Here is a 16,476-nt window from a genome sequence, read left to right as displayed (position 1 = left end):
GGACAGAGAAAACGTCACAAATACAACTGGTTAACAGCAGCCAGTTTGCCATCCATCAAGTTAGACATTTTGACGCAAACACCCAAACTGTTTATCACACTTTTTCAAAATTCAGCATAAAATCTGGTTTTGTTCTTTGCTTTTGGTCAAGAAAGAGGAAAAAGTCAAAAACAATTAATAGTCTGCTGATTTTTTTTTTTTAAGTTCGGGCTCCAGTCTGAGTTTTGAGATTGAAATCTGCAACCCTAAATTGGGGCAAACATTCTGAAGAAACTGGTGCAAATGTCAGATGGGGTCAGGATAACCCCAAAAGCTTCAACAAAGGCAGCCATTGTGTTGCCCTTTCAACTCTATGTTATCCGGCCCCCACAAACACACCCACCCACCCACGCAAACACGCTGCCACCGTGAATGGAGGATAATATTTTCACAGCAAGTCTGTCCAAATAAAAGAGCAATTCAGTGGCTCGCATGTAAAAATAAACAATTTTTAAATGAAATTTCAACAAAAGTTCAGCAAAAAACTATTGCTACGAAGGTTTAAGTTGGCCCCTTTAAAATAAAAATAAAAAACACTGTTAACAATTCTGTTTAGCTTTCATGGCTCAGCACTGACAATAGCTGCTCTAAAGCAGCATTAATTGTGGTAACAAAGAGGCAGATTGGAGGCAACAACAATCCAATCAGCCCCTTCAGTCTTTCTACGCCTGCATTGTTGCATCCATCAGCCTTGAGACATGAGATAACCGATTTGTGTCAGCATCTATTACGATCGCACAAAGTGATGAGTGAAAAGGGATCACTGCGTTGATGTTTGTTGGCAAACTCTCCAGGACTGATGGCAAATCTAGAAGCCGCATCTGGGCTGATGCATTAAGGTCAGACAGTCTTTGTTGTCTTCGTGTGTGTATAGACACCCTTTTTTTGGGCTACTTTGCTCATCTGCTCCTCTGTAATTTAGACGCTTTTTAGGACACCAAAAATTCGATAAATTTGGACTTTGGCAGTTATTATATGACTGTTTGTCCATCAGTAAGTTCATAAATCAGTAGCCATTACCCATATTAGCTTAGATCTGGAAGCTTTTCATTTTTTTTATTTATGTACCTTTTTTTTTTTTTTTTTACCTTAACCAGTGTATAGGAGTTGACTAGTATCATTTCTGCGCTCTATTAACTAATGTCTTAGTCAGACACACCCATACGGGTGCTGCAGGTTTTTGGATTGTTCGGGCCCATGGGGGGTTGTACTGTAGACAGGAACGGCAGCATCTTAAGGGGAGCGCAGGTGTGTCTTGCAGTTAACCTTAAGGGACATCATAGAAAATGGAACATACCGTTAATGTGTGTGAAGTAAGTTTATTGTGAAGCGTTTGTAAGGCTAACGTACGTTGCCCAAACTTATGACATACAAGGTATGAGTACTGGCCTCTTACTGAACCCTCATGAATGCCGCACTCACAGGGTGTGCACATGAAGTGCCTGTAGGATGCCTGCACAAACTATACTCTGATTCTTAAATTTTCACAACAGTCAGGCTTCACACAAGGACAACACACTTGTCACGTGAACAGCACTAATGGGTTCCTTGCGTTCCTTTACACAACTTGGGGTGTTACGATAAATGAAAAATCTGTATGACATGCCTACATCCCCCCTAATTTACCCTTCCGTGTTGCATAAGTGTTCACTATGACCTGTCGCTGGCAGCATGCCCGTAGTAAATCAGCTTGAAAATTTTTACTCTACGGCATCGCTTAGCGCTCTACAACCTTGATATTACGTTGGGGTCACCTGCTTGCCCTGTACAGGTTTGCCCCTTTGTTTTCCTGCACACAGCTTGTATCCACCGATAAGGGCAGTTGTGACTAAGGCTTAATGTGCTTCAAATTCCCCTTTTTCCAGCTGGTTGCATCAGGTTAGTGGAATGACTCTGCCTGTCCTGCACTTAACTCACAACGGTCTTTTAAAAAATCAAGTGATGGCCTAATTATTCAGACAAGCTTTTAGAGGATTCATTCTTAAAAACAACCACGATGACAGCTGGATTGTCATTCACTCACATGGCCACAAAGTCTAACATTTTTCCACATTTTGTGACCTTTAAATACATTTTACTCTTCTTTCAACAATCCTTGTAATAAAGTTTACGCTTTACTAAAGTTAGGTCAAAAACCATTAAAATCCTCACTTTGAACGTCTAAGTTCTTCATAAAGAAATAGTCAAAGCTTTCTGAAACGCTTGTGGACCAAAGTCAAGTATTATTGATGTATGTCTCCAATGTCTCCAGAGGGAAGCTTTAATAGAAACTGTCCTGTAAACATGCGTAAAAGCTCCAGCACCCATACTCCCACATTCCCACTCAGCGTGTCTTCTGCTCGTTCCTTCTGCTGAACTTTGGATCTCTTTCTTGATTACAACCTCAAGCACTTTTAAGCTATTTTTTTAATAGATTTCTCAGAAAACATAGTTTCGATGGTTATTATAGCCCATTAGTGTCTTCTATTTATCTAAATAGAGCTATTAGGGCTGTATGGATAAAACAAAGAGTTCTTTCATGCTGACAAAGCTTCCAGGTTTGGTATGTCTTCATGTCTGTCAGTCTGTCACTGCTCCTCTTTTTCGTTATTTCATCAAACATGTCTTTTTCTCATAGTTTACTTTTTTTCTTGCACCTGCTCCTCTTACTGTCCATCTCTGTTCATCATCTGCTTCTCATTTCTTCTTCTTTTCTCCTTCCCACCCTTTCCTTTGCCTTTTTTCTCCTGGACCACCCCTCTCTGCTTCATACCAGAGAGTGTTTCGCTGACACGAAGAGGTTATCGTGTTTTGATCCTCCTGAACCTCTTGTGGCCTCCTTCTCTTCATGACTAGTTGCTACCCAACATGGAAAAAGAACGAAGCTAAGTCATCTGTCAGCCTTTACTGGGACTGGCTTTCACTCAGCAGATGGGTAAGGCTAAACGTTAATGCAAATTAAGTTTAAAACAAAACTTCTGAAAAAAGAAATCTCTGCACAAAATAAAACCAGCTACTACCCATATTTAGCACTTTAAAGGAGCTAAAGCTTCTTGATGAGCTATTGTATGTAGCACACATTTACTGAGTGAAAAGTAAAGATCATAAATGAGTCCTAAAAGGACATTCGTTCAAGAGGAAAGTAAAGTATTTTGTCAAAAAGGAAACTGTCTTACTGAAGAAGATTTTCTTTAAGTGCATAAAAACCTTTAGGTCTTTTGTAGACCTGCAGACCTTTTTTTTAAGGTTGTAAAGGTGCTCCATCCTCTTAAGCTTTAGTTGCATGCACCCTTACGGGGGCTGACGTGTATGGCTGCTGTGGGTTTTGGGTTGTCTGGGCCCATGGAGGGTCTTACAGAGGAGCATGTCAAAGCTACGTACACACTGGGCATGTGTGGCACATTCAAGAACCTGCTGAATGTGGGAATTTAGCACATGGTGTTCACACGTCTGTCGCTACCCAATAGAACTCACAGTTGGAAGAGGCTTGGTACACAAAGTCAAAGTGGTGCAAATCTCGTGAATCTTGCTCCTGACTTTTATTTTGCAGCTCTATTGTTATATAATTCCAGCTGGGGAACAATTTCTTCTCCATGATCACTTTCGAATGGTTGGTACTTCCGTGTTTTGAAAAGGACACAATCCATACGTTACTATCAAATCTGTCCGTGATTATCCAAATTTTAACTGGTTAAACTTTTGGTGCTTGCTCAATTGCCATGCATTTTGTACGCAAAGCGCCAAAAAACCGACTTAAAAACTTGCGATGCAATGCATGAACACGAGAGTTTTGAACGCGGAAGCCTAAAACGCACATATTCATGCGTTTACATAGACTTATAATTGAAAGTAGTTGCTCAAACGCACGTGTGAATGTAGCATTAAAGGAGTGCGGGTGTGTCTTGCAGATCTCCTAAGGTTTGTGCGCCCACCTTGAGGGACATTATGAAAATGGAACATACCATCGTCATAAAAATCGGACTTACCATCATCTTGCGTGGGGTAAGTGTATCGCGAAGTATTGTGTGGCTAATGGAAGGTACTTATGACGTATGAGTGATGGTGTCGTACGGTACCCTTATGCAGCACCATAGTCAATACTGAGGTGCGTGCTCTGGCTCCAACTGAGCATGCACAAATGCTTCACACACAGTATGCATGTGATACGTTAGTGCATGTCAGACGTCCATACGATGTCCACACAAACTACGCTCTGACTGTCTAATTTCCTCCTTTCTAACATTTTAATGGCGCCTTGCATATTGCGTAGATTTTGAGGGGTTAAAAAAGTGAAAAATCCACACGACACGCCTGTGTCTCACCTACTTCACCTTTACTTACCACCTTACGTGTTGTGTTTACTCCAACTTGTCGCCCACAGAATGCTGGTAGAAAAACTGTGCATGAACATTTTGTTGAAGAGGTTCATTAAGTGGTCTAAGATCTAAAAATGTCACGAGGGTCATCTACGTTCCTTGTACAGGTTTCCGCCCACAGACAGCCCATGTGCACCCGTAAGGGGAGGAGTGACTAAAGCACAAGATGTGGAGCACTTTGACATGCAGAATATTCAGGCCTCCAAAGAAAAATGTTCTCTTGTTTGTGTTGGATAAGTTGTGATTGTTCTTTTTTTTAACCAGGCCAGATTTGTACTGTCTTAAAATTTGTAAAAACTGAAATTAATCCTAGAATTTTTACAGCAATTGGAGGAATTCAGATCAAATCTTTGCATCAATATGAAACAATGTACAATTTTTTTCTTTTAAGCTGAAAACGATTAAAAGTTTTAGTTCAAAAGCTTTTTTTTAAGTTTGTAAAAGGTTTGAAGATAGAACACACAAAATTTCTCTAAACTAAAAGCACTAAAGCCCTTGACTATAAATTACACATTTTATGACCTCAATATTTGTCTATTATTCTCTAAGGGAAAGTATATGATGTAGATCCTTTTTACTGATAGTTTTTTATCCTTTTATTATAACTACTAATTAATATGTAGATTAATCAGGCATAATTAACGGCTATGGACACAATTAAATGGTTAAAATAATTATAAAAAAAATTAGTCTGCAGCCTTATTTCATGAAAAAGAAAAAAGATGTTTTTTAATAAATCATAGTAGCATAAGTCCAATCTCATAAGAACTTTGCGCAGACGCTCTTTCACATTGTAAATCCAGACATTTGGAACATTCACAGTAGATCATGTTGCCCTGGGCTGATTGAAAGTGTTTAAAGAAAGAGTCAGAACCGGGTCTAGAGTGATTCATTGTTATTATGGTGAAATCATCGACTGCTCCTTCATTTAAACATCGATCGTTCCCTGGAATTGCGGTTCATCCCAGTGATCCAGAATTGCATTTCGCTTCACCGTTCTGTGGTTTTCTAAACTTTCTATCAGAATGTTGCAGCACTGATTAGCTGAAGAAAGAAAAGAAAAAAACTTTGCTGTCATGCATTGAAAATCAGCTGTATTTTTCCAGGGTGCTGTGGTTTTAGGGATATTTTCCATGTATGATGCTGCGTGTGGGTTTTGTTTGAGTTTCGGCTTACTGTTTGTTTTGGACACAACATGTTAAATAGGACTTTAACATCACCGTCTGCAGATGAGTGAGAGGCTGGAGAACCATTGATGGGATGGGGGTGTTAAAAGTTAGACAGGATCTATAAATCCAGACAGCTCGGTCTCCTTGCAGCTCTGTTTTATTTTTGACACAGTGATTCAGTGAGATTGCTCTGCCAATCTATTATCTGGGCTTACAGGCTCCAAATGCCACAGATAAAAACACGGAGCTGGCAACTCCCACAGCCCATCTTGTGTGACTTAGAACAGGCGCTCTTCTCTCTTACACATAAACCATCTGATTTCTTCGCTGCTGAGCAGACACAGATGTGCAGACACGTGCAGACGCACAGAACCGGTGCCAAATTTCGTACACAGAATCGTCCCACTGAGTGGAATTCCGTGAGACGGGCCTTTATATTGCTAAAAGAACGAGTATGTGTGAGTGAAAGCTAAATTAGAGCGCCTGGGTGTGGAGCGTTGGGCATCTCCACTTCATGGGTGTGCACCATTTGTGGAGGCTGAAAGCCCTTCTTCACAGAGGGCTTCTCAGATGAAGCATTGCCCTTTGCTTTGCTATCCACCTTAAATCTGGACTACTAGACTCTGACTTATGTTTTAGTTTAGAAACTTTTTCATTTTTACACACATGCTAGCTGCTGCACGTCAGATGCACACATTGGCCTTTTCTTCTTCTCTTTAAAACACCAGGAAGTCAAGCATTCCAAACAGTAATCCAATAAACTTCCAACTAAACCACAAGGCCCGGACGAAAACATCTCCTTCTAAAAAATCTAAAAGCCATCAAAAATGGGGAAAAACACACAAACAAGCGTGCATGTTTGTAGATAACAAGAGCAGAAATGTTCACTAAAACATAGAGAATGACAAAAATGTTTGACTAAAACACTTAAGTTCTCCTCATGATTTCCCATACAGCCAAATATGTGAACCAGAGGAAAACACTACAATTATACACTACAGTACCTGAAAAAAATATATTGTGTGAATTTAGAAACAACTTTATGCATTTCCAGGCTCTGTCAGAAAACTCTGGATAAGGCCACAAATGTACAAACCAAGAAACAATGGCTTCTCCACAAGCATTGTCCTTCAGCTTTGAGAAACCGTTGACGCCCTCACAACCTCAATAACTGTTTTAAAAAAAAAATAAGGTCATCGAGAGTTAGTGCAGTTGTTGTACTTGTGCTGCCAGGCATTGTTAACAAATCTCTGTCTTTGTTCTTAAATATGGGAAACTAGCAACATGTAGGCTAAAGAGATAACTCAGGCTTTCCTGTTAAGGTGGGGCCCACTGAGAACGTAGATTTGGCAGACATTTGTGAAAATGGTGATGAAAACGTAGCTTGATTCAATGTGTTCCAAAAGTTTGCAAAAAAATTAAAAAAGTTTTTGTTACTGTATTATACACACTATAAGTCACACTTGAAAGCCTTATTTCTTCATAAAATGACAGTTACTATTAAGGTTGGGAGCATAGTGACAGTAATGTTTTTTTGCGGTATTAGTCTGTTTTTTTACAAGTTATAAACAAGTTTTACAGTTATCATGATTAGTTGCATTTTACTGACTGACGAGCTTCTCTCAGACTCTTGTCTTGCTTAATGCGCCTTATAGTTTGATAGTTTGTATTTATATCAAAGAAAGTTTAAAAATAGATCACCATTGACGGTGCGCCTTTTGATCCTGTGTGCCTTATAGTGCAGAAAGTGTGGCATAAATCTATAAGATGGTCTTGCAAAGTTCCACCTTCTCCCAACAGTTCCTAGTCTTCACAAGGAGTAATGTACCCATATGTCAGGCTGTGTGTTGGTCAGACAACTGGTTGGAATATTAAACGTCACTGCTAATCACAGGATAATTAGAAATAGCCCCCACAAGTATGGTTTACATGGAAAGCTTGCCAAAAAAAAGCCTCTAGTAGAGAAGTTGGATTAAAATTAATCGCCCCTTTGTTGGACGAAAAAAAAACAGCAGCCACAGCTCGTCAGCACAGATACCTCAGAACAAAAACCAAAGAAACCAGAAAACTTCACAGAAATTTAAAAAAAGGACAAAGACGCATTTCAAACTGATTTGCATTAAAAGGCAGTAGGCTTTAAAAAAGAACCAGATCATCCGTGTCATCCTTAGTAAAAAAGATGGTCAAACTAGGGGGATGGAGGGAGTCCATCAAAAGCAACAAAAGCAGTCAAAAGGCAATTCAAGATTCACCCCAAAAGCAAATGAAAGGCACCACTCCAAAGAGGTGACATGGAGGGCAGGCAAACCCGGAAGGTTTAACTGGTTGTGTGGTAAAAGGGTGCAGGCAGAGGAAAGACCTCTCTGGTGGTCAGTCAGACAAGTAAGATTCTAAGACAAGAATCTTTGTGAGACTTCAGCCATTTCATCAGAAGAAGACAATACAGAATTGGCTGATCATGCTCAGACATTTAGAGAGACAGATCAGGAGAAAGTGAAACCTCAGTGAACCACAGAAAACATCCTCATAAAAACAAAGATTACACAAACACTCCTAAAGCCTTAGTCACAACTGCCTTGTGGGTAGATACGGCCTGGCCACAGGTAAAAAATGGACACAGACGTGTCCCACATGAAATTTTAAGATTGTAGAATGCCCAGTGAATCTGTAGAGTGAAAATGTTCATGCACATTTTTTTTCTACAGACATGCTGCAGGCGATAGGTCACGGCCAGTGATATTCATTCATCATCTGGTCATTATTAACGACCAGAGTGTGGCGTAAGGGCACTGGACGACACCATCATCTGTTCGTCGAAGGTGCATGAAACTCACTTTTTTTTTTTACACAGACTACACGATACAGTTACCATAGACACGACAATCGTACATTTCTGTGTCATGGCGTCGCTTAAGAGGAGCCTTAAGGAACTGCAAGACAAGGCTGCATTTTTAAGATGCGGCTCCTCCTCTTTATGACCCTCCATTGGCCTAGACAACCCAAAGCCCCACAGCACCCATATGAGGCACATCAGGGGGATGTTAAGTCAATGTACTGTACAGTCGCAGTAAGAAGTCATGCAATACGTTGGGGATGGCGTGGACTTATGGCGTGGCAGCAGCACATTTCGGATAGTACAGCAAAGCTTCCTACGTCTAAGTTTCACTATGATCATCTTTTGATCTATTGTAAAGGCGTTCCCAGCAGTGTTTTATTTTGTACTTAGCCTTTTTTAGGCAAAACAAAAAAAAAGTCATTTTCTAGGTCATAGTTTCTGCAGAGCGGCAGGAGTTCAACAGAAATTCACCTATGAGTTGTATGCGGGACTTCTGGTGTGAAGTAAGCCGATGTATTGCCAATGTTTTTTTTTTTTTAGAGCTTTTCCAAAAAAAAATCCCCGACCTCTAAATATCATCCATTTTGTAACAAAGAAGCAAAGCACTTTTAATGGTAGCGCCCCCCAGGCCTCAGGAGCAACAGGTTTGTGTACACACTTTTGGACAAACGTCTAGCAGTGAATTTGATGTGCCTCTAAACAGAGGTGGTCAACGCAAATTTGACACGAGACTTGCGTTCCGTTCGAATGCAGCATTGAACAAAAGCAGGACTTGGCTAAAACAGAATTTAGCTGCATCTCTTCAGTGTTTGTATATTTTGGACTGACTTTGAGGCAACCTTTTACCCCTCCAGAAACTGGATTCTGTTGTGTTGTGGCCAAGAATGGAAGGCAAACTGAATGACTGTATGACTTTTTAGTCTCCAAATCCAGGAAAACTCCACATAATGTTGAAAAATCCATGGCCTGTAAACACCATTTAGGCTGTGGTTTCTTCGAGATTCTTCATCATTAGTGAGAAAAACAACATCTGGGGCATCAGCAGCAGATTTTCTTTACCCACACGTGCGAGTCCAATGGCAGAAATGTTTATGTTTTCTGACATTTTCCTAACCATTTCTGCCACTTAAGAGTCAGAAGAATGTAGAGATAGAGTGTTAAATAAAAAAGAAACAAAAAGAGCGGGTCAATTACTTGCGACAGATGTATTTTCAAGGACAAACCAGTGTTTTTTAGCATTTATGCATGATAATATAAGTGCAATCTTGGCAATATTGAAATATAGAGTGCCGATAAGGAGGTGTATGTAAAATCTGATATTAATAAAACTAGGTAGCTTGAGTCAACATTTTTATGTTTTTTTAGGATGTTGAAAAGTTTCTTTTTAGTGGCTCAGTGATAGAATTTTGTAATCTTTTATACTTTTTTGAGGCAGTTATTCAAGCATGTTCAATTTTTAATCTTCTTTTAAGTTCTACCAAAATTTTGCTTCAAAGGATGGTTATTTTACCTCAATATTCAAAACAAATTACCCAGTTCTTAAAGTTGCAACAAAATGCAGAACTGCAAACAATGCACACTAAAAAGGCGTTAAAGAAGTTGAATTCCACTTTAAAGTGGGCCAGTATGAATGTAAAGCCACCAAAATCCAAAACCAATAGTAAATGATCTTCAGTCAGTATGAATAGAGAATCTTCTGCAGTTGAGCTAAAAAACAGTAAAAATTCTGAAGATTTGGGATGCTGCAAGCCTTACTCATGAAAAGTAGTTTGCTATTTTTTTATTGATTGATTTGAATTAGGACAGTACATATCAAACAATGTTTCAGCAGATGCTTTGACAAAAACATGTACCACAACAACACAACATTAGCGATAAAAATGTTTACAATGGTCATTTACAATAAAAAGCAAATCTAAAAAAGTCAAAGAAAGTCCAAGAAAAACAACAATAACTAATGTCTGCAGAACTGGTTTGTTTTCAGCCATTGTTTAAGAGCTGTTTGGAAGGTAGGGTCGTTTTCACAGTTTCTAATATGCTGTGGCAGCGTATTCCGTAACTGTGTGCCTCTGATTGACACCACAGTTAGGCTGAATTTAGTCCTAAGCCTAAAGGTTGTTTATGGCACCAATACCATAAATGCATCTGGTCTTCCTTTAAGTATCTATGAAATCTAAGAAAGGACACAAATTATACTAAAGGCCTGTTCACACCGGGACGAATTTTGCAGGCGATTTTCGCCGACGTTTAACGCCTCGTGACTAAACAAAGGGCACCAATGTGAGTGTGCACACCGACGCGAAAAAATGCCACGCGCCAAAGCGTCAAAAAAAAAAAACGCCTCGGGTTCGGTTTTTTTTTTTCGACGCGTCGCGTCGAAATCTATTCGACCAATGAGAATGGCGCTTTTGCACACGTGTCTGGAGCTTCTGAAGTTACAGTAAAACACAACTTGGGGGCGCCCAAACACAAAACTGCCTTGCTGAGCACACATACCAGCGAAGAAGATAGACGCCAAGTAGCGTCTTCACTGCCGCAAAGAAATAATGACGGACATTCTAAAATATCCCCGAACCAAGTACCAGTTGGAGCTACTGGTGCTTGAAATATTCATGTTTTCCTTGTATTATTCTGACAAGCGCGTAAGTACTTGCTCTCTTCTTCTGAGTGAAAAGCGACTTTAAGAATCGTAAAGTTGCGCAGCGCCACCTTGTGTACAGGAGTATTTCTGTTTACATTAAGCGCCATCTAATGTCAGGGAATGAAATTGCATGTTCGCTCGGCTCATCGTCAGCGAAAATCGCCTGGGTGTGAACACAAAAAACGTGGCGAAAAACGCTGGCGAATAACGCCTGGCGAATATTCGTCCCGGTGTGTACGGGCCTTAATACCGCACTGGAGATGACCTTATCTCAGTCCAGTGATGCAGTTGTGTTCTTGCGTTTCTGCAGGCCGGAAGTGGAAGCCTAAGAAGATGTTAGATGTTGTTGTGGTTTTGGTTTAAGGCCATCTCAAATAAAGCTGGTTGGAGATCATATAATATATAATTCTTTAATTTTACTTATTTTTTTGTTTAGTTAGTTTTTGTTCACTTTTTTACTTTTTTTATTTTTAAGTTTGTTTTCTTGTATTAAATATAAAAGTGCCTTGTATCTTAGAGTTAATAAAGAATTAGTACTTTTAGATAATAACTGTATAGTTAAAGCTGTAAACTAACACTAGGGTTTATTGGCAGAAATCAATTCATCCATCTTCCAAATCTGCTTAATCCCCTTTGGGGGTCACAAGGTTGCTGGAGCCTATACTAGCAAATGTTGGGCAAAGGCAGAGTAAACCCTGGAGAGTTTGCAAATCCATCTCTTGCCATAAAACCACACACAAACGTACCTAGGGTCAATTTAGAGTCCTCAATTAACCTACAAAACAGGTTTTTGGACTGTGGGAGGAGGCCGAAGTGACCACAGAAAACCTATGCATTCATGGGGAGATCATGCAAACTTAACACAGAAAGAACCCAGCCAGGATTTGAACCAGGGTCTTCTCACTGTGAAGCAAGAATGCTAACCCCATGCATACATATTAAAATGTATCCCTTAGTTAAACTGTATCACTATATTTCTGTATCTATCTTCAGAGTCATTGCTAAACAGAAGCAGGATTGCTGTACCGATCTAAGCATCAGCCAATTGCAAAATTCTCTTTATTTTATTTTTAAAAAGTAACTAAAACTTTAGAGCAGAGTAGGAAGTTACAGTCCAACATATCAGCCCACACAGTTTCATTTTCTATCAGCAGTTAGAAGCTACTATGCCTTCCAGATCCACAGGACCTGAGAAACCAAATCCTGCATAACCCAACCTGGATAACTTGGATTCTTTAGACACAACTTCATCTTACTCCTCCACCTCTCAGCATGATCCCCACAGAAGGAAACTGAGCATAGAACTGAGGATATTTTGTGACAAAAGCAGCAGTGTGTGTATCGAACCTGAAAAGGGATAGAATGAAAGGATTAAAAGGCTACGGTTTAATACCACAACAAAGAAATCACTTAGAAATTGCCTATAGTTGAAGGATCTCTCGTTTAGCTTCAAGGTAAAACTTGGGGGGTGAGCGTCTGAGTGGCTAGAAAGGGGCGTGTCTCTGTTTTTGAACTGCGACCCACAGGTCAAGCGCTCTTACAAAAGCCTTGTAAAGACGTAGCCACGCACAGACCCCGAGGTCCATGTATTGTTACGGAGGGCTGCATAAACACTTGAGTGGACCCTCTCCTGCTTGAGCGATCGCACTCACAGCGCTCCCTTTGGACCCACTCCAACATGAAGGAACAGCGGGACTGTGTAAACCACTCTCTCACTGTTTAGCCTGACCCTCAAGAAGATATACAAAGCCCATCCATGACACAGACATTTGCATTGGTATTATTGTTCAGATTTGCCAGTGTTTAAAGTTCCCTGGTGCAGTTTCTGACTCATTCAAGCCATTTATGGAGGTACGTGCTGAACCATAAGTCTCCATGAAGTCTTAAAACAGCATCACTTAATTCCTCCGTCAAGGTTTACTAGCAGCTTGGATGTAAAACTTTCTTGTAACTCCGACCCATTTGTGCTTAGACTTAAGACGAGGTTTATGGTTCTGTGGTGGCATGTGAGGACTGGGAGGTTAAACAGTTCTTTTAAAGGCTTTCAAGGTTTGTCCAACAATATTAATTTATTCAATTAAATATATGCTGGAGACTGGTGTTTAGAGTACAATGGCTGTTCTATATATATATATATATATATATATATATATATAAAGCCCAATTGGTTAAATAAAATTCTTGTTCCTAGCATTTTTTTTATTTATTCATTTATTTATTTTTTATAAAATGTATTGTTATATATTGTAATCTATATATCTTAAGCCTTGGGCAGCTGAAGGTCTTTCAAGGATGCCCCTGGGCGTTTTTCCTCACCTTCCTGTTTTCTGCATGCTCTTTCACATCCATAAATATTTACATAATTGTTGCTGTTACTAGCTTGTCTCTTTTGTTTAATTTGAATGAACTGTCCAAGGTCTACCCCACCTTTATCCAATGATACCTGGGATAGGCTCCAACAACTCTGTGACGCCAAAAGAGATTAAGTGGTCTTAGAAAACGGATGGATATTCTAAAGCTTTGGTTTTTGTTTGACTCAAACGGGTCACAGCCCATGGTTACCCTCGCTAGTTCTGGTTCTGCTGGAGGTTGCTTTGTTTTCATCCAAAGAAAAATGCTCAACGTCATGCTTGGTATTGGAGATTACACCAAAGATTCTACTATGAATATTTCAGATTTTATATCCTAGATATTCTTTATCTAAACGATGTACAATTTGAATTATCTTGACCAAATTAGGAACATTTAGTTTTTTTGCCAAGTATTTTTTAGATTGTTCTTGCTTTCCCTTCTGTGATGCCTTGCATCCCATCTTATGATTATTTACAAAAATTTAGCAAAAGCTTAAACTGTTAACGATGTAGTCATTTGTAACCATGTTTGGTGGTCACAAGTTAAAAGAAAGCAGTAAAAAACCCAGATGCCTGAAAGTCTTTCCATTTTCTCTCCGCATCATGTGAACCTGTTTTCCAAATGTTGGAGAAGGCAGATCTTTAACCTCTCTCACTGCATAAACAGGCGGTAAAAAGGGAATGTAGGGAAACCCTCGGCGTGTACAGACCAAAACCAGAAGCCACAGGTGGATGTTTGTGGCCTTTCAGCTTTCTGACATCATTGGGTGAGAAAAACCATTGTGACCCCCATCATCAACATGGGCGTGGGAGAACCCTGGAAAACTCTGAGTTGAGGCTGAATGCATAAGAAAAACCAACTTAGCGAGCAGATGGAGCTAAGAAAGCAAGTCTACGTCTAAGGTTCAATCCAGTTCAATCCAGAAATTGAATTCTACATAATGTCCCATGACAGTCCAAAAAAGGACTTTTATCAAACATTTAACACAGGAGATGTCGCTGGCTACACCTAATTAACACACGTACTTTGAACTACCGTAACTAGTCAACCATTTATGCAACTAAGGTTTTTCCAACAGATTCTGATGTGGAGAAAAGCGGTTTTACGCCTATATGCAACACTACTAAAAATCTGCTTTTCTGCACGTCTGAATCAGCTGATTTACATTGATTGCACAAAAACTTCACTGCTGTTAAGTGTTGCATACCAGTGCAACAGAATCCACTGGAATTACATTAACTGCGTAAACGGCTGAAGAGCTACGATCAAAGAATGTCTACACTGGAGTTAAAGTTAAAGCTGTGGTATTAAAAGGGTTAATAAAACTAAAGATTTCATTTTGAAGGACAAGAAAAAGTTGAATATCAAAAATTTAAAAGGACTGAAAAAAATGCGGAAAACTAAATGTGCCATTTAATCTAAAGAGCAATCAATGCGTCTTTATAAATGCAAGTGTGATGCGAGGCGGACAATGTTTTCCAATCCTCACGCCCACATTCTGTCATCATGGGTCCATACACCCTCTTCCCATACGTTACAGCCCCCAAAAATGTCCAGACACAGCAGAAACAAGGGAAATACCATCCCAGAGCTTTCTGTGCTGAGGCATCATTAATAACAGAAGGTTTCCTCTCTTTATTTGCTCAAATATGTCTTTCCTAAAACAGCAATGCAACCATTTCTTCCTGATAAACATCTCTTTATAAAGCATGTGAAGTAAAACAGCCCATTGTGACCGTTTTAGAAATTTGACCTGGTGACATTCACCCTAAGGGGACTAAAGATGGTTGCAGAGATTTTCTTTTTCCATCAATCTGTTTGACAGTTGTTGAAACGTTTCCCCTTAAAACCACAAATGTTAGCACCACGGAGGTCCTGAAGGAGAAAAAATATATAGCTGGCTGAGATATTCCAGCTCTAATTGTTGACATTGGGAATCGTAGTGTTCACTCCTGTCCAGATAAGGATCCTGGATTTTTATGTGCACTGTGGTGAGAATATCAAGCCACTTGAACAAAGGACATCAAGCTCTGTGACAGAAGGCACCCCGGGAGGGGTCACAAGGACCTGACTTGACCTAATGGCATTTTTATCAGAAGGTTCCTTGTTGCCTGATCGTGCCTGGACTAGTGAACTTTATAGTGTTCTCGTAACAAATTCCTGTCTGCGAGGCACTGTTTCAACTTTTCCCAAGATTCCTCCTGATGCAAGTCTGTGCCAGTGGTCATCCATGTCAAAGAAATCAAAACATCTATTAAACCCCCCAATTGTGAAGGTGTCTGCAATCTGGAACTACCAAGAACTGTCCACAAATGATGTTTAAAGACCCACTCCAATGAAAATTGTGTTCTTATAGCATTTTTCTGATGGGAGGAGGGCATATAAAACGGAAATTAAGCTCAAAATAGCATTTCTGAGAGTTTCTTTATTCTAATTATTGTGAATAAATAAAGCTGTTTAAAAAAGTGCATATTTGCAATGTGGAAGATACGCTGGGCGAGTCACAAGCTTGATGCTCTGCTCCATTCTGCTGCATCCATGTAGACAGTAGATCCATGTACATCTTTGTTTTCCTCGTCTGAAATGGAATCAGGCTCAAAACCGTTTTTACTGGATAGCTCCAATGTTGCTCGCCGTTTTTGTTAGACCAGCAATGTTAGGTTGGGGGTGTGAGGGGCTGTAAGTTAGCAGCAGAGAGAGTTCACAGATGGATGATGGGTAGTCAGGACAGGCTTAGTCCTCGCCAACAGTCCCGCCCACAACTCAGAGGTAAATTTCTTATGAACTCCTGCCACTCTGCAGGAACTATATTCAAGACGACATAGTTTTTTATGGGTCTAAAAACAACATAATCATAAATAAAAGCCCATTGAGAATGTTTTTACAATAGATTAAAAAATGATTGGAGTGGGTCTTTAAAAAAAAACAAGAACTTTTGAGTTTGTGCAAAGTCCTGTGTGAACACTGTTATGTGGCCTCTCAAACTGTTTAAAGCTTGTTATTACAGGTGGTTAGTACTCATATAGCAAGAAGGGTCTCAGTTTGGGGATTTCTAAATTACGTACAACCCTTAAATAGAAAAAA

General features: G+C 39.7%; 1 protein-coding gene across 1 annotated transcript in view; it reads right to left on the bottom strand.

Moving 5' to 3' along the window:
• The window catches only part of emilin1a (elastin microfibril interfacer 1a), a 28,683-nt gene that overhangs the window by 10,084 nt on the left and 2,123 nt on the right, over positions 1–16,476 (bottom strand). The window lies entirely within an intron of this gene.

This window comes from Oryzias latipes, chromosome 24, assembly GCF_053564925.1.
Source record: "Oryzias latipes strain Hd-rR chromosome 24, Olatipes_Hd-rR_3.1".
Classification (NCBI taxonomy): Eukaryota; Metazoa; Chordata; class Actinopteri; order Beloniformes; family Adrianichthyidae; genus Oryzias; species Oryzias latipes.
This window is presented reverse-complemented; position numbering and strand designations above follow the sequence as displayed.